The sequence below is a fragment of the Pogoniulus pusillus genome, chromosome 29 (assembly GCF_015220805.1).
Source record: "Pogoniulus pusillus isolate bPogPus1 chromosome 29, bPogPus1.pri, whole genome shotgun sequence".
In the NCBI taxonomy this organism is placed as follows: Eukaryota; Metazoa; Chordata; class Aves; order Piciformes; family Lybiidae; genus Pogoniulus; species Pogoniulus pusillus.
This window is the reverse complement of record NC_087292.1, coordinates 4,111,486-4,129,957: the sequence shown is the minus strand read 5'-3', so window position 1 is coordinate 4,129,957 and position 18,472 is coordinate 4,111,486. Positions and strand designations below refer to the sequence as shown.

General features: G+C 48.0%; 1 protein-coding gene across 11 annotated transcripts in view; it reads right to left on the bottom strand.

Annotated features, from left to right (window-relative positions):
* The window catches only part of PTPRT (protein tyrosine phosphatase receptor type T), a 767,160-nt gene that overhangs the window by 618,604 nt on the left and 130,084 nt on the right, over positions 1-18,472 (bottom strand). For all 11 annotated transcript variants that reach the window (XM_064167548.1, XM_064167549.1, XM_064167557.1 and 8 more), the window contains one exon: positions 7,873-7,980. The gene's annotated coding sequence lies outside the window, so the exon portion shown is untranslated. The remainder of the gene's footprint in view (positions 1-7,872; positions 7,981-18,472) is intronic.

Here is an 18,472-nt window from a genome sequence, read left to right as displayed (position 1 = left end):
TTGCTTGAACACCTCCAGGCATGGCGACTCCACCACCTCCCTGGGCAGCCCATTCCAATGCCCTTCTCTGGACACCTTCCAGCACCTCAACATCTCTCTTGAATTGAGGAGCCCAGAACTGGACACAGCACTCAAGCTGTGGCCTGAGCAGTGCTGAGCACAGGGGCAGAAGAACCTCCCTTGTCCTACTGCCCACACTGCTCCTGAGCCAGCCCAGGATGCTGTGCCAGGGGAGTTCCAGGATGGATGTTAGGAGGAAGTTGTTGTCAGAGAGAGTGATTGGCATTGGAATGGCCTGCCCAGGGAGGTGGTGGAGTTGCTGTCCCTGAAGGTGTTGCAGCCAAGCCTGGCTGGGGCACTTAGTGCCATGGTCTGGTTGATCGGACAGGGCTGGGTGCTAGGTTGGGCTGGATGAGCTTGGAGGTCTCTTCCAACCTGGTTGATTCTATGATTCTTTGATTCTTATGCCTGAGCACTCTTTAAGTAAAGAAATTTCTCCTGATGTCCAATCTAAAGCTCCCCTGGCACAATTTCAGATCATTGCCTCTTATTCTATCACCTGATACTAGAGAGAAGAGGTCAACCCCCACCTAACTACAACCACCTCCTATGGGGTAGTTGTAGAGAGAATGTTGTCTATGTCATACAGTGATGGCAATAAAACAGCTTAGAAAAGGCAGAAGGTCTTCAGTTCTGCTTCCCTCTGAAGATAAATAGACTAAAGTTTCTATCAACTCGAGGGCACAATCACCAAGTCTATAAGCCCCCAATTCACTCAGTGAAACACCAGATTTATCACCCCCAGAGATCACAAGCTGGCACAGCCTTGGTCCTCTATAACATCACAGTATCATCAGGGTTGGAAGAGACCTCACAGATCATCAAGTCCAACCCTTTACCACAGAGCTCAAGGCCAGACCATGGCACCAAGTGCCACGTCCAGTCCTGCCTTGAACAGCTCCAGGGACGGCGACTCCACCACCTCCCCGGGCAGCCCATTCCAGTGTCCAATGACTCTCTCAGGGAAGAACTTTCTCCTCACCTCCAGCCTAAATCTCCCCTGGCGCAGCCTGAGGCTGTGTCCTCTTGTTCTGGTGCTGGCCACCTGAGAGAAGAGAGCAACCTCCTCCTGGCCACAACCACCCCTCAGGTAGTTGTAGACAGCAATAAGGTCACCCCTGAGCCTCCTCTTCTCCAGGCTAACCAATCCCAGCTCCCTCAGCCTCTCCCCACAGGGCTGTGCTCAAGGCCTCTCCCCAGCCTCGTTGCCCTTCTCTGGACATGCTCAAGCATCTCAACATCCCTTCTAAACTGGGGGGCCCAGAACTGAACACAGTTCCTCTTCCCCCCCCAAGATCAACTAACCCTTGAAAATGAGAAACACAAAGCCTCAAGCCTAGAGCATGATCCACATCCTTCTTGCACAGGTTTTGAGCTCCACATGGTTAGGTGCTCTGCCATTGACTGTTCAACACCAAACCCCAGCAGTCTGCAGAAGTGACTTGTTGGAGTTTTAGAAGTGCTATCAGAGTCAGTTTCTCAGAAGAAGTCAATAGCAGTGGAGCATATATTCATGACATTTAAGGGGGAAAAAAAAGAAGAAATTAGGCTGGGAGTTTGGAGAGACTCAAAGGTAGCATTAAGCTTCCCATAATTCCATGAAAGTTAAAATTAATTCCCTTAAGTGGCATTTAAGAAAGAAGTTTCTTAAAAGTTGCTCTAAAATAATTTAAGCACTACCCAGCATCAGCCTGTAATGGCTAAATAGCACTTGGCTGTCACATACAATAGGGCACTGACACCCACTTGTTTTCTTTCATCCTTATCCAAGCAGTGTTGTCATCAGCACTCCTGGGATGATTAGAATGGAACCAACGTTCCTCTTGGCAATAAAAGGGAAGGTGAAAAACTGAGAACCCATCCTGAACAGAGCAGTTCAGTGTCATAGAATCATAGAATCAACCAGGTTGGAAGAGACCTCCAAGCTCATCCAGTCCAGCCTAGCACCCAGCCCTGTCCAGTCAATTAGACCTGGCACTGAGTGCCTCATCCAGGCTTTTCTTGAACAGCTCCAGGGATGGTGACTCCACCACCTCCCTGGGCAAAATCATGAGCTGAGCTCACTCTGCTTGATTTGCATCCTGAAATCAATGGAGGCAAAGCAGAATCATAATCAGTATCACTCAGTCACCATCCCTGGAGGTGGTGAAGACATCTGAGGACGTGGCATTTCAGGAGGTGGTTTAATGGCCCTGATGGTCTTAGGTTGAAAGTTGGGCTTGATCTTGAAGATATCATCCAACAGAACTAATTCTGTGACTCCACACTTACGTAGGTGTGTTTCTTCTCTGAGATGCTCCCTATGGCATCATAGAGTCAATCAGGTTGAAAAAGACCTCCAAACTCATCCAGTCCAGCCTAGCACCCAGCCCTATCCAGTCAACCAGATCATGGCACTAAGTGCCTCATCCAGGCTTTGCTTGAACACCTCCAGGGACAGCAACTCCACCACCTCCCTGGGCAGCCCATTCCAGTGCCAATCACTCTCTCTGTGAAGAATTTCTTCCTCGTATGGATCCAGTTGGATCTTTTATTGCAACTAGCTTTACATTCTCAGGAACAGAATTGATACTCAAACCAGAGTCAAGTGCCAGAGTACCTTATTCAACAGGCAACAGGTATAGCTGCCACCAGAGTGGTCAGATCTGTAGGGAGCACTGAGCCATGACAGTGCAAGAGGGAGCAACGAGTGGGAGTAGCATGAGTGGCAGCAGCAAGCATGTTAATGGGTACATTAAATACACTGCAGATGTAAGCAAGATAATGCACTCTGCAGAATTATTTGCATGACAATAATGGAACAGTCTGCCTAGAGAGGTGGTGAAGTCTCCATCTCTGGAGTAATTCCTAACTCACTTGGATGCCACCCTGCTCTAGGTGAACCTGCTTTGATGTGAGGGGTGAACTAGACGATCTCCAGAGATCTCTTCCAACCCCTATCATTCTGTGACAACACAAAGTCATGGAAGCCAGTCAATAGACATGAGACTAAAATATCACACACACAGTATCACAGTATCATCAGGGCTGGAAGAGACCTCACAGATCATCAAGTCCAGCCCTTAACCACAGAGCTCAAGGCCAGACCATGGCACCAAGTGCCACGTCCAGTCCTGCCTTGAACAGCTCCAGGGACGGCGACTCCACCACCTCCCCAGGCAGCCCATTCCAGTGTCCAATGACTCTCTCAGGGAAGAACTTTCTCCTCACCTCCAGCCTAAATCTCCCCTGGCACAGCCTAAGGCTGTGTCCTCTTGTTCTGGTGCTGGCCACCTGAGAGAAGAGAGCAACCTCCTCCTGGCCACAACCACCCCTCAGGTAGTTGTAGACAGCAATAAGGTCACCCCTGAGCCTCCTCTTCTCCAGGCTAACCAATCCCAGCTGCCTCAGCCTCTCCTCGTAGGGCTGTGCTCAACGCCTCCCCCCAGCCTCGTTGCCCTTCTCTGGACACGCTCAAGCAGAAGACACTAGGGAAAATCCACTGCAGAAATACCAAGTGTGACAATGAATTGTTGTTTTAAAGCAGAATGAGATTTTCATCATTGGCACAGGCCTATTAGGGTCCAAAGAAGGATGAAATGATTAATAACAACAGAAAAGCTCAACAAATATTTCTGGGTTAGATTTTGAAAGAAGTAAGAGGATATACTTGCATCACTTGAGAAAGATCAAGTACTTCAAACTGCAGCTGCAATCAAGAGCAGCTCAGAAAGGATAACAACAGGAAGTGGCTGCAAACACCCTGGGATGTATTTAACATGCTGGGACTAATGTTAATAAAGCTCTGAGAGCATCACACCAGTGCCCCAGAAAGGCAAGCCAAACAGCTCAGCTTCGCAGACACTGCTTAGCTCTGGGCTGAGTCCTGGACAAAAAGGACCTATGGGCCCAGCTGATTAACTGAGAGAGAGGTATGGGACAGGAATTCATGGTACATTGGGTTCATTCCTATTTGTAAAACTGCCCTTGCCAGATGTGATCTATTGTCAGTCTCAAGTTGTGCCAGGGAGGTCTAGGATGGATGTTAGGAGGAAGTTCTTCACACAAAAAAAGGGTTCTGGATATAAATTGTGAACATTTGTTTTGCCTTCTACAAAAAAAGAAGCCCACAACAATAAGAATCCCAAACCTCTGTGTTTTGCTTTTACCTGGGCAGCTGATTCCTATCAGTGCTGGAGCCTAAGGCTTTGCTAAGAACTGCTGAACAATCAGCTCCATGATATTAATAACTGTCAATTTATTCCTATTTGGAAACTTGAAAGAACTCCACACCACCTGGAGAAGTTGGTCTCCTGACACCTCTGAGGTGCTGGAAGGTGTCCAGAGAAGGGTGACAAAGCTGGTGAAAGGCCTGGAACAGAAACCCTGTGAGGAGAGGCTGAGGGAGCTGGGGGTGTGCAGCCTGCAGCAGAGGAGGCTCAGGGCAGAGTTCATTGCTGTCTGCAACTACCTGAAGGGAGGTTGTAGCCATGTGGAGTTGGTGTCCTCTGCCAGGCAACCAGCAACAGAACAAGAGGACACAGTCTCAAGTTGTGCCAGGGCAGGTCTAGGCTGGATGTCAGGAAGAAGTTGTTGTCAGAGAGAGTGATTTGCCATTGGAATGGGCTGCCCAGGGAGGTGGTGGAGTCACCATCCCTGGAGGTGTTCAAGCAAAACCAGGCTGGGGCACTTGGTGCCATGGTCTAGTTGACTGGATAGGGCTGGGTGCTAAGTTGGACTGGATGAGCTTGGAAATCTCTTCCAACCTGGTTGATTCTATGATTCTATGACATTGAACTGCTCTGTTCTATGGTTTTTAAGGCATTTTAGTGATGCACATCATTCTCTGATATCAGTCCCCTAGTTAATGCTGTAAGCTACAAGAAAAGCAGAGAATGGTGGGAATTGAAAGGGTTAGGATCATCCAATCCAACACCAACACCACCACCCCCAAAGAAAGGTCACACACAAAAGATTGCCCATGATGGTTGGAATCTCTCCAGAGAGGGAGGCTTCACAACCTTTCTGGGCAGCCTGCTCCAGGGCTCCACCATCCTCATGCCAAAGAAGTTTTTCCTCATGTTCAGATGGCACCTCCTGGGTTCTAGTTTGTGCCCATTGCCCCCTGTCCTATGACTGGACACCACTGAAAACAATCTAGCCCTACCCACTTATCCCCCACTCTTTAGTTCTTGTTGAGCATTGATCAGTTCTCCTCTCAGGCTGCTCTTGTCCAAGCTAAGCAGTCCCAGAGCTCTCAGCCTTGTCTTCTCACAGAGATGCTCCAGGATCCTCTCATCATCTTTGCAGCCTCTACTGGACTCTTTCCAATAGTTTCCTCTCTCTCTTGAACTGAGAAGCCAAGAATTTGCCCCAGTGTTCCAGATGTGGCCATAGTGGCAGAGCAGAGGGGAAGGAGTAAGCAGCAGGAAGCTGACTGCTCTGCAGCAGTGGTTGCGAGCCAGGAGCTGTAGCCAGTTTTGTCATGGTTCCTCCAGTAAGGGACATTCATGTTTATCAGTAATGCAGAGTGAATGTACATACACTGATTAAATTGTTTGGAGAACCAGTAAGTAATGGTCAAGAAAGACCAGTCCCACCCAGCAGCCTGACTTCAACATGCCACATGTCCAGCAAGGGTGGCCTCTTCTCCCAGGCAACCAGCAATAGAACAAGGGGACACAGTCTCAAGTTGTGCCAGGGTAGGTATAGGCTGGATATTAGGAAGAAGTTCTTCACAGAGAGAGTGATTGGCATTGGAATGGGCTGCCCAGGGAGGTGGTGGAGGCACCGTCCCTGGGGGTCTTCAAGAAAAGCCTGGATGAGGCACTTAGTGCCATGGTCTGGTTGACTGGATAGGGCTGGGTGCTAGGTTGGACTGGATGATCTTGGAGGTCTCTTCCAACCTGGTTGATTCTATGATTCTATGAATTCTATGATTCTATGCACATATCTAATCTCACAGACAGTATTTTAGTACAACTTGATGCTAAGTGCTCTTCTTTGAAAGGGTGAGGACTTGTGGAGTGAGAAATTCTGGTCAGAGGAGAAGCCAGAGACTGAATTTTACACTTAGTGTTTCACTCTGACATGCATGCTAACTGCCTCAGCAATTTTAAAGCACTAAAGCTTTGCAGGATGGAAGTGAGGGAGCAGCAGTGATTGCCACCACTGCATATGGCAGACAGACTCTTACTGGAGTGGGTAAAACAAACTTCAGAGGTGATGCTGGAGTAAACAACAACAAGGGCCAGGATGTCATGGGAAGCATCAAAATATTTGTTTTAAGGCCAGAGGAGAAAACATTTCACAGTGGGTAGCAAGAAAGAGAGCTCAGTTGGTTCCTGTCATCAAAAAAGATTGAAAAGGATTTGATTACAGGCATGTCCTTGGGGGTGAGAGACCAGCTACTAAAGAGCTTCTTAATGAGCTAGAAAACAACCTAAGAAGCAATTTCTGCAAGGCCAGGTCAGACAAGTTTAAAGACTAGATAGATTTTTTTTTTCATCCTGCCCAGCCACCACAGGAAGCAAAAAGCAAGAGGTAGCCACAAAACCAGCAATGTTAACCACACACACCCATACCCTTAGTGAAAAAGGATGCCTTGTGAAGCAGTGTGGAATTCTCTCTCTGGGGGTGATGGAGTTTGTAGCTAAAGACCTGCTCAGTAGGGCTTAACTCTTAAATATGGCCCTGCAAGGAGCAGCTGAGGGAGCTGGGGGTGTTCAGCCTGGAGAAGAGGAGGCTCAGGGCAGACCTCATTGCTCTCTACAACTACCTGAAAGAGGTTGTAGCCAGGTAGGGTTGGTGTCTTTTCCCAGGCATCCAGGGACAGAAGAGGAGGACACAGCCTCAGGCTGTGCCAGGGCAGGTTCAGGCTGGATGTTAGGAAGATGCTCTTCACAGCAGGTGATTGGCATTGGAATGAGCTGCCTGGGGAGGTGTGGAGTCACCATCCCTGAAGGTGCTTAAAAGGAGGATGGATGAGGCACTTAGTGCCACGGTTTAGTTGATTAGATGGTGTTGGGTGATAGATTGGACTCGATGATCTTAGAGGCCTTTTCCACCCTGGTTGATTCTATGATTGCTGCCTTCATAGAGGTGCCCATTTCTCCTTCAATCTTAGCTCTGCTGACACTGCCACAACACTGACAGCGTGGTGTCACCCTGATGAACAAGGCCAGTTTCAAGATAAGCTTCTCCATTAAGAAGCTGAAGAATAACTCAGAGATCCAAGTGTTCTACTCTCTGCCTGGAGTTTGTAAACAGACGCCACTTTGTCTTCCTTTGCCCAGCACGCAGTGCTTTTTAGGAAGCAAAACAGAAAGGAGCCTGTGACACATTTCTACACCTTCAGGAAGACATATTTTACACAGCTAATACCAACCCAGTGGGAAGACTCAGCAGAAATGACAAATAATAAGGAGCAATCAGAACATAAAAGCTCGCTCCTCAGCTTCAAAGTTCACCTACGCTCCCTGGCTGCCTGCAGAGCTCTGCTTTCCCCTTGCCTGTCTCCACCGAAGCCCAAACCATTCTGTAAGCTGAGCATCTGTCTCAAAGGCTTCCACTAAGCACATAGAGCAGATGTTTGGCTTATTAACATGTGTCTTCTGAACAGGTTTTGGTCTGCTGACCGTCCAAGAGAGCATCTTGGCTATTGGATAGCATCTTCTATCTGAAAGGCTCAAGGTAAATTGCAGGCACTGATTAGCACATCCAGAGAGATCCATTCAGGTACCTGCTTTCTCCAAACTCCCTTTCCCAAACAGAGCTGAGGAAGGGGATCACAACCTTGGGAATACATTTCAGTAGACTACAAGGTGATCTTACCAGAATTTGGTCTTGATCCTTCCTTTCTCTCAGCCTTCAACTGTAATACTGCATGGAGTTCCAGGCAAATCATGAACCATCGGTGTCCAGATGCAAACAAATCACAACCTATCAGTGGAAAGATCCAAACAAATCATCAACTAATCAGTGGCAAGATCCTACAGTCTGCACTGCTGAAGAAATAGGTCACAGCATGCCACTACTGACCAGAAAGACTTTTCCAATCCCTAAAGGCACACAAACCAGGGTAAACACACCCAAGCTCATGCCTACAAGGTACAAGCTTTCACTGGAGCTGGAATCCACCAGTGGTGAACAGAAACTATGAGACATCACATACAGACACCTCCAGGTGGTGGTCTGTAGAGCTCTCTTAGCTCCAAACAGTACTTCTGATGCCTCTCTACAGGCATTGCTACTGCAGGAGCATCCAGCATCTACAAACCAAAGTAAATTAGCAGTAATAAAATACTAAATAAACAAATAAATAAGCAGTCAAACTAAATTTGGTCTCTCATTTATTTTGATAAGAGTTCTCCCTGTGGCAGCCAGACTTGAGCATGACACACTTAAGTGGATTGCCAGGAAGGGTGGGGAAGGTACTGCTGAACTACTTAGTTCCCCATGAAATATTAGCAGTCTTGATAGGTCCACACCTTACTTCCCACACCTCTCCAGGGGTGCCAAAGCTTCTGCTTGCCCTTAGCCATTCAAAGTGCTCAAATGAGGACTAATTGGTTTAGACTATAAACAAACCTCCACCTTGGTCAGTACATGACCGATCCCAGGTCTGCTGAGAGTTTGCAGTTCACTCCCTGCACACAGAGCAAAGCTGCTCTTGGGGTGAAAGCACTGACTTCCAACCTCATTGCACCCACAGCTTCACCCAAGGCAGGCAAATAGGGGGGACTTGAAAACTTGAGTTGTCCTGAAACTTGAAAGATGCTCTGTAGGCTGTTGGGTTAGATGAGAACCAGACAGGCAATTATTCCTCAATAAGGCACAGGCCCCCTAACTTCTGCTGACTTACTGAACTTCTGCTGGAGATGAAGCTAATCTGACACACTCTGCAATGATGGATTCACACAATTCTTCTGACAAGGGCAAGGAAGGACCTTCCAAATCCTCATTCTCAGATCCTGTTCCTTCTGATGAACCCTGTGTCAGGCACTGCAAACGAAGATTTGTGTCTCCCAGGTCACCCCTTATGCTAACAAAGAAATAGTCAACAGTACAAGATTTGTGCCTTTGAGGGGTGCAGCAAGAGGGAAAAAAAATGCTGGAGTGAATCCAAGGAGCAGGGAGACAAAATTGCCAATGGAATCCAGACAAGATCCTATGAGCACCCAGCAGAGCTGCTGTGTATTGTCAGCCAAGGAACTGGGTTGCTGCTGTGTCTTTAATTAGTTTCTTCTCCATATAAAAAGCAACAAGATAAGTCACCAGTTAAATTGGCAGAGCTTATAAGAGCTGAAGTAGATTGAAATGTAAATTATGAGGACAATGAAAATATATAGTGCATGCTATAGAATCATCCTGCATCCCTAACAAAAATATCATCACCTAAATAAGCATCAGCAACCCTGAAGAGCTACAACTCCACACAATCCATAAAGAGTCATTAAGCAAGTTGAGCTTAGCCTGTGCAGAAAGCAGCTAAGATTTCCAGGCTGTTATCCAGCATAAACTGGATACAGCCTGCCCTATAGACTGGTTTTGCCTGAAAATATCTATAGTCTTTTGCCTCACCAGCAAAGGTAATGTAGAAGAAAATAGTCAATTTATTAGAGAGGCACTGAATTACTTCAGCCAGACAAACCCAACAAATGTGTGGATTTTTTAAAGGTTATAGGGAAATGCAGCTTGATTTGGATGGGGGAAAAAAATCATTAGGAAGTGTTGATAATTTAAGAGACTGGCTGTAGCAATGCAGGAAAATTAAAAGGAAGGACTTGAAGGCTGCCTTAAAGTGACAGGGGAGAGCTTGCAGCAGACTGTCACTTACACTTCAGAGTCCCTTTCATCCCAGGCACAGACACAGGCAAGCAGCTGTTTGCTGTGGAATATGAATGGAGGCATCCCCCGTGTGTCTGAAGGACAAACAGGCAGAGGCAATCAACTGCAGGATGGATGTTCCCCTTTGTATCATACAATTTATCTGTGTAACTGATGCAGTTGATGGATCAAGTGATACATGGAAACTGTGACCCAGTTCAGATGTACAGCTCCACGAGCCTATGTTCAGTTAAAGACACAGAAGAAAGGGATTTATAGCCAGTGCCTTGGTATGCAGGATATGCTCACAACATTGCTGGCTCGTATGAGAGGGACCCACAGCTACAATAACTGTGCAAACTATCCACCAGTGCCATGGCTTCGGGATAAATTGCACTTAGAATCAGTCAGGGTTGGAAGGGACCACAAGCATCATCTAGTTCCAACCCCCCTGCCATGCCCAGGGACACCCTACCCTAGAGCAGGCTGCACACAGCCTCATCCAGCCTGGCCTCAAACACCTCCAGCCATGGGGCCTCAACCACCTCCCTGGGCAACCCATTCCAGCCTCTCACCACTCTCATGCTCAACAACTTCCTCCTCACCTCCAGCCTCACTCTCCCCACCTCCAGCATTACTTCATTCCCCCCCACTCCTGTCACTCCCTGATAGCCTAAAATATCCCTCCCCAGCTTTTTTGGAGCCCCCTTCAGATCCTAGAAGGCCACAAGAAGGTCACCTCAAAGCCTCCTCTGCTCCAGCCTGCACAGCCCCAACTCTTTCAGTCTGTGCTCACAGCAGAGCTGCTCCAGCCCTCTGAGCATCCTTGTGGCCCTTCTATGGACACTCTCCAGTACATCCTTCTTGTCCCAAGGGCTCCAGAACTGGATGCAGTACTCCAGGTGGGGTCTCACCAGAGCAGAGCAGAGGGGGAGAATCACCTTCATGGCCCTTCTGGGCACACTTCTGATGCAGCCCAGAATTTGGTTGGCCCTGCAGGCTGCAAGTGCACACTGCTGGCTCATGTTGAGCTTCTGGTCCAGCAGCACCCCCAAGTCCCTCTCCTCAGGGCTGCTCTTCAGCCACTCACTGCCTAGCCTGGATTTGTGCTTGAGATTGCAACATCCCTTGGCATTTAAAGCTCTGAAGACTACTCACATCTCCTGCTTTAATTTTTGCCTTGCTGACTTCAGAAGATGCATGAGAGAGTAATCCAGCAGCACTCTACAGTCTGTGTTAGTCAGGGTCTGGGCAATTAGCATCCTTAATAAAAACTGCTTGAGGATAAGGTATATTTGGAGGCATAAAAAAAAAAATCATTTAAATTATCTAATTTGGATATGCTCAGGATTCAAAGCAAAGCTTCCTGCTGTCTTCAAAGCATCACTGAATGTCAGTAAGAGGAGAAAAGTATCACTGTGTCTCTTTACAGCATTTATTTATTGCCATCTATTCGCTCATAAATGTCAACGTTGTTTCACCTCCCATTCCTCCTCCCTCCCTTTATCCTTTCCCACCAAAAGTGGCCTTGTCTAATGAACCTGTATTTTCCTACTGCTGGAGACTTAAATAAGGCCAAGTCTTGCAGAGTCCTGCAGTGCTGGGGAGAAGTATATGTTAGAATGTGTGCATACATTATACAAAGCAGAACATGTGCAATAAAGAAGACTTTCTGGGGGTTAGATTTGTTCCTGTTGTGATACAAAGGCAAGCAATGGCATTGTATTTCTAACAGGTAGCACCACTTGCACCTCCTAATGCAACACTACCATGGTATGACAGCACAGAGCTGCACAGGGTCTCTTGCTTTACACAGCTGACAACAGCTACAAGGCTGGGATCCAGCAGTAGCTGGCTGTGTAATGTGCTCTGAGCTACAGGGCATGGAACCCTCACTGAATCTATTCCAGCTATTGAACTGTCATAAAGAGCTCTGTCAGACTGGTGACATACATCAGATCAGCCTGAGCCAACATGTTTCTGCGTTACCTTTTCCCTTGTCTTCTGCTAGCAAAGGAACATTACTTGGGATGGAGCCTGTGCAGGAGCCAGATCACAGAATATTAGAGCTTGGAAGGGAGCTCCAGAGATCGAGTCCAACCTCCCTGCCAAAGCAGGATCCCCTAGGGTAGTCCTCACAGGAATGCATCCAGGCAGGTTTGGAAAGTCTTCAGGGAAGGAGACTCCACAACCTCTCTGGGCAGCCTGCTCCAGGGCTGTCATCCTCACTGTAAAGAATTTTTTCCCCATGTTGAGGTGAAACCTGCTGTGTTCCAGTGTGTAGCTGTTTCTCCTTGTTTTATTGCTGCAGACCACCAAAGAGAGATTGGCCCCAGCCTCATGACACCCACCCCTCAGATATTCATAGGCGTTGATGAGATCACCCCTCAGCCTTCTCTTCTCCTGACTGAACAGCCCCAGGGCTCTCAGTCTCTCTCCATAGTGGAGATGCTCCAGTTCATTGATCATCCTTGTGGCTCTCTGCTGGACTCTTTCCAGCAGGTCCCTGTCTCTCTTGAACTGGGGAGTGCAAAACTGGACACAGTAATCCACTGGACACAGTGAATCCTGAACTCCTGTCACAGTGCTCTTCTATCCCTGCCCAATGCTACAAGATCAAGAGAAAGGAAAACAACAGTAACACAATATAAAGTTGAGGACACTTCAGTGGGACATTCCCAAATGCTGACCTTCAACAAGAACCCCATTTTCCAGCAAGGAGAGGAAGGAATGAGAGTTATAATGTGGCACAATGGGGCCAAGATCCTGCCAAACTCATCCCTCCTCCCCCTGCCCCCACGTTTGGACAGAACTATTGGGAAAGAAAGGCCTTCTCCTAAGAAAGATTGAACCAGATCATAGAATCAAGCAGGCTGGAGGAGAGCTCCAAGCTCATCCAGTCCAAACTATCACCTAGTCCTAGCCAATCAACCAGACCATGGCACTAAGTGCCCCAGCCAGCCTTTTCTTGAACACCTCTAAGGATGGCGTCTCCACCACCTCCCTGGGCAGCCCATTCCAATGCCAATCACTCTCTCTGACAACAACTTCCTCCTAACATCCAGCCCAGACCTACCCTGGCACAACTTGAGGCTGTGTCCCCTTGTTCTGGTGCTGGTTGCCTGGCAGCAGAGCCCAACCCCACCTGGCTACAGCCTCCCTGCAGGCAGCTGCAGACAGCAATGAGCTCTGCCCTGAGCCTCCTCTGCTGCAGGCTGCACCCCCCCAGCTCCCTCAGCCTCTCCTCACAGGGCTGTGCTCCAGGCCCCTCCCCAGCCTTGCTGCCCTTCTCCAAACACCTTCCAACATCTCAACATCTCTCTTGAACTGAGGGGCCCAGAACTAGACACAGCACTCAAGGTGTGGCCTGAGCAGTGTTAAGTACAGCAGTTCTGTAGCAGAATAAGATGTCTGCAGAAGCTTATAGGGGCAAAATTCTGCAGCTGCCGCTTTGCAGATGATCAATACCTTGGTTGCCAGTGCAAACCACAGCATGTTTTTGTGCACACACAGCCACCACAGCTTGCCTGGGCTGCAGGGGTCTCTAAACACCAGGTATTGCTGCACTGTGTAGAGCTAGTTTTTGAGACACAGAGACAGAAGACATCAGCACATTGCTCAGCTCTCCAGGAGGTGCACATTTGGTTATGCTCTAAGGATTTCCCACAGAAAACCCAAGCCAGGGAAGTTTTTCAACAAACATTTGTGATAACTGCATCCATGGCAGGAGAAGATACAAAAGGCTCTTGAAAGCTGCCTGCCTCTATCTGAAAGGATGAAACAGTTTGAAACCATTCCAGTTGCAGCTCTGCTGCAAGAACTTTGCTGTGTGAAATCTTCTTGTGGTGCTCTGCATTTCTATGAATCCTTATCTCTTCAGCCCAATGCCACAAGCTACAGGTCTGGAACGTAGCCCAGTTCCCACTTGAGTCACATAACAGGAAAGAAAGGGGGTGAAAAATCTCATGTCCTAGCAGAGCTAAGCACTGCCACTTCCATCCCCGTAAGACTCTACAAGATCTTCTGGTTTGCTAAGCAAATGTGAATCTGAGGCACATCTTCTGGTGCTGCTGCCACTTCTGCCCTCATCACTGCTGTTTAATTTGTCTGAGGAAGCCCAGCTGGGGAGCAGAATAGTTGCACAGCAAGTTGCTGGCTGCCAACCCCAGACAACCAGCTCTGCAGCTGAGGGAAGCCAGGGCTCCATCTCTTGTTCCTCCAGAAGAATCCATTTCTGGCCAGCTGACAGAAGCAAGTGAGAGTCTTCCATCACAACAGCACAGCCCTCCCTGGGATGCTGGTGGTGACTGGCTGCTCTCATGCTAGCTGCTTTGTCAGATGGTCTCATTTTTAGATGACTAGCCTGGGTGGAGCCACAAGTTCAAATCTCAGCAGGATCTGCTTGGCTCCATTCCCTTCTAAGGCAGAAACAAAATATCATACCATTTTATAGTATAAAACCATGACAGAGTTCCTTTGGGGTCTTCAAAGGAGCTGTCCCACTCCCCTTCCCCCCCATCTTTAGTTTCCTGGTTATAGTACTGGGTTGGACTGGTCCCACACAACCTCCCTTACAGCATCACAGATGACACCAAGCTAGGAGCAGGTGTTGATCTGTTGGAAGGTAGCAGAGCCCTGCAGAGGGACCTGGCCAGGCTGGATGGGTGGGCAGAGGCCAATGGGATGAGATTTAACAAGGCCAAGTGCAGGGTTCTGCACTTTGGCCACAACAACCCCAAGCAGCACTGCATGCTGGGGACTGAGTGGCTGGAGAGCAGCCAGGAGGAAAGGGACCTGGGGGTACTGATAGATAGTAAGCTGAAGATGAGCCAGCAGTGTGCCCAGGTGGCCAAGAGAGCCAATGGCATCCTGGCCTGCATCAGGAACAGTGTGGCCAGCAGGACAAGGGAGGTTCTTCTTCCCCTGTACTCAGCACTGGTCAGGCCACACCTTGAGTACTGTGTCCAGTTCTGGGCCCCTCAATTCAAGAGAGATGTTGAGGTGCTGGAACATGTCCAGAGAAGGGCAACAAAGCTGGTGAGGGGCCTGGAGCACAAATACTATGAGGAGAGGCTGAGGGAGCTGGGGTTGTTTAGCCTGGAGAAGAGGAGGCTCAGGGCAGAGCTCATTGCTGTCTACAACTACCTGAAGGGACATTGTAGCCAGGTGGGGTTGGTCTCTTCTCCCAGGCAACCAGCAATAGAACAAGGGCACACAGTCTCAAGTTGTGCCAGGGTAGGTCTAGGCTGGATGTTAGGAAGAAGTTCTTCACAGAGAGAGTGATTGGCATTGGAATGGGCTGCCCAGGGAGGTGGTGGAGTCACCGTCCCTGGGGGTCTTCAAGAAAAGACTGGATGAGGCACTTAGTGCCATGGTCTGGTTGATTGGATGGGGCTGGGTGCTAGGTTGGACTGGATGAGCTGGGAGGTCTCTTCCAACCTGGTTGATTCTATGATTCTATGATCAGGCTGCTGTTGTCTCTGCTGCTAGCTCCCTGATGCGTGGAGTAAGGATAATCATTTCCTCACTACTTGATAAAGCTCTTGAGATCCAGTGTTATTCTAGTCTCATAAAGGTATTTCATAAGCTTGGTGCCCACAGACAAAGTTTTTCATCCCTTTACACAGCTTACTACGTGCTGATTGCCACACTTAACTCGCACAGGTCACCTCGCCTCAGCAGTGTCCTCTGCAAGCAGCTACAGCACTAGCTTGAAATAAAAGCAGCTATAAAAACAAAATAGCAAGGGGAAAGGAGGAAAGAAGTGAACAAAGCAAGAGCCCTTGTAATGCCACCAAATTACTGTCTCCCTCTTGAGTCTTGGTATTCTTTTATACCTACGTTCCTAGGGGCAGTGGATGGAAAGAAAGTAATTGCCTCAGTGTCCTTCATGGGATGCCTGCAGCACAGCAAAAAGCCATGATTGCAGTGGCTTGGCTAGCCCACGTGCAGGCCAGCTCTCCCAAACCCATCCACTTTCTACTGCCACTACACAGTTACAGCTCAGAGCCACTCCTGGTGTAGAAGCTCAGGTTTAGCTTACAAACTTTCCACCCTGTAGCTTCTAGAAGCCACAACTGGAGAGGATCTGTGCTCGGGCAGGTGAAGAATTCTTTCAGTCCTTGTCAGTGATCTTCCTCAGAAGCAAAAGCCCTTCAAGTTTTCCTTGGCATTTTCATTTCTTTGTTCTGTTCAGACAATGCTGCACCTCTTCAGGGCTCAGAGCAAACACACACAGCACACTGGAGCCTCTTTCACACGTGGCGCTTTAGTGTAATGATTGCTACAGTACTAAAGGGTATAATATCAAGCAACTTAATACCCCTGATGTTATTCATCCTCTGCTTCTCAACCATCCCAGTACACGACTACAGAGTGTTTACTGTCTAATGGATCCCTCTGGGATGCTTACAGACTTTTGCACAGCACCAAATTTCTCTTACACAGCCCTTCCTTCCCATGGCTCACGCTCTGCTCTGGCTGCCAGCTCCCTCCCCTCCTCGGCAGGACCATTCCTCCTGCCTAACTGGAAGCCACTGGTTAACGTTTGCACAGTTTTCTGCCACTTTGTCCAATTTGTTCTCTTGTGAAGGAATACTTTTGCCTTAGCCTCCAGGAGCATCATCTCCCCCCACAGCAGCCTGACACAAAGTCTATTGCATGATGTATTTGCCTTCAGTTTTGCTCCTCTCCTTATATGCTTTAATAATTCTACATTAGGTAGAAGTGACAATATAATCCCTGGGCTGGTTTTACCATCACTATATTGAGCCTGTAAAGGGTTTTTTTTAAGGCTTGCCCAGTTTCTGAAAGCCTAAATGCAATATCTGCTCTTAATAGCAGCTCTGCAATCAAGTTTATGCTAACTCACTTTGTTCTAGATTAGGTAAAATCAGACTATGAAATGAATTGGGCAGGTAGGTGCTTGCACATCAGGAATTTGGGAGGGGTTGGGGTTCTTCTGGTGGATTTTGGTGTGGGTTTGTTTATTTTTTGTCCCCTCAAGACTTTTTTGTGTTGATATGGGAAAAGGGATAGAGAACATAGAGTGTAGAAACCTAGTTAAATCATTAACTATGTGAGCACTGATATAAAGCATTGTCTCAGTTCTAATTTAAGCTTCCCAGAGACTCAAATATAGTTGGAAGAACCAATAACAATTTCTAGGATGCCCTTCCCTCTTCCCCCTTCCTTCTCAAAAGAAAAGGAATTAGATGGAGAGAGAGGAAAGGTAAAGCAGACCCAAATAAATGATCTCACTGTGACTTGGAAGTCAAAAGAAGAAAAGTTTAACAATAAATAAAAGGTGTGTGAGGTAAGGAAGTTACAAAGGTATATAGAAGGGAAAACAAGGTACAAACCATGTAAATATACAACCAGATTTGATGTCCATGGGTTTTGGCCACCTCGTGGGTGATGGCCACATGGTGAAACAAAGAGCAGCAGGGAATAGGATGGTGGTTGGTTGGTGGCAAGCAGGAGAGGCAGGAGGAGGGAGAGCAAACAGGAGGTCCCCCTGCTTTTATGGATCTTAGGAGGGGGAGTGGGCTAACCACCATCACCTGGTAGTGTTTAGACCCACCCCTGGGAAGGGGTCAAGACCACCTGGGGTCAGGTTCAAGATCACTCCCCCAGGAGGGTTAACCCTGTACAAGCATCATCAGATAAAGGCAAAGGAGATGGGCTAAGCTTGAGAGGGTCTTGAAACACTCTCATGGAGAAGAGTACTGTATTCAAAGATGACAGCATTGGAGACTCCAGCCAAGAATGTGACCCACTGCTGATGTCAGGTGGACGAAAGGTAGAGGCCAGAGTGAGGAAGACATGAGCCTTCCTCCCAAAGACCCCAAAAGGTGACCACCAGGTGGCAGTGAGCATGAGAGAAGAGGTGGGACAGGATGGAAATGAGTTCCAGGAACAGACTGTAATAACTCCACCTATTGCCAGAGCTAACTGTAACAACCCTGCCCCTGTGCTGAACAGACACGATTGCATAGCATAAATATTTTACCTGCACAAGGTGAAGGGGTGTAAGGGCTCTGGAGGATGAGCTCCCCTTGCCACCCAGAGCTAATTAAACATGCCTGACCTCATAACATGGCAAATGAGACCTCACAACATGCAAAGTCAGGCAGTGTGTGTATGTGGGTTTAAATTCTGATCATCAGTTCACCCAATACTTACAAAGGAGAGACCTTTCAGAAGACCTGTGTGACCTTACATACAAAGGCAACACTGAGTTTGTTGTGTTCTATCACACTTCTGACCTTTTCCTAACCAATTAAGCACATCCCTGCAAGCTTCACTTCTGTACTGAGCAGCCAGGCCTGCTGCTGGCCACCACACTCCACAGCTCTCTGCTTCTTTAAATGCAGCCACAGTGGGATGGTTTGGGTGTTCCCTGACCCCCTCCCACTTTGGAAATCACCCAGACTAGACTCAGTGGCTCTGGAAATTGAATGAAGCTTATATTTGCAGCTTAGCACAATAGACAAGCAGATATTTATAGTATATGCAGTTATAGACAGAAATATACAAGGGAAAAGGGAATACAGAAACACAGCAGCCCTCCTAGAAACCTGAGCCACTAGGAGGGGCTCCCACC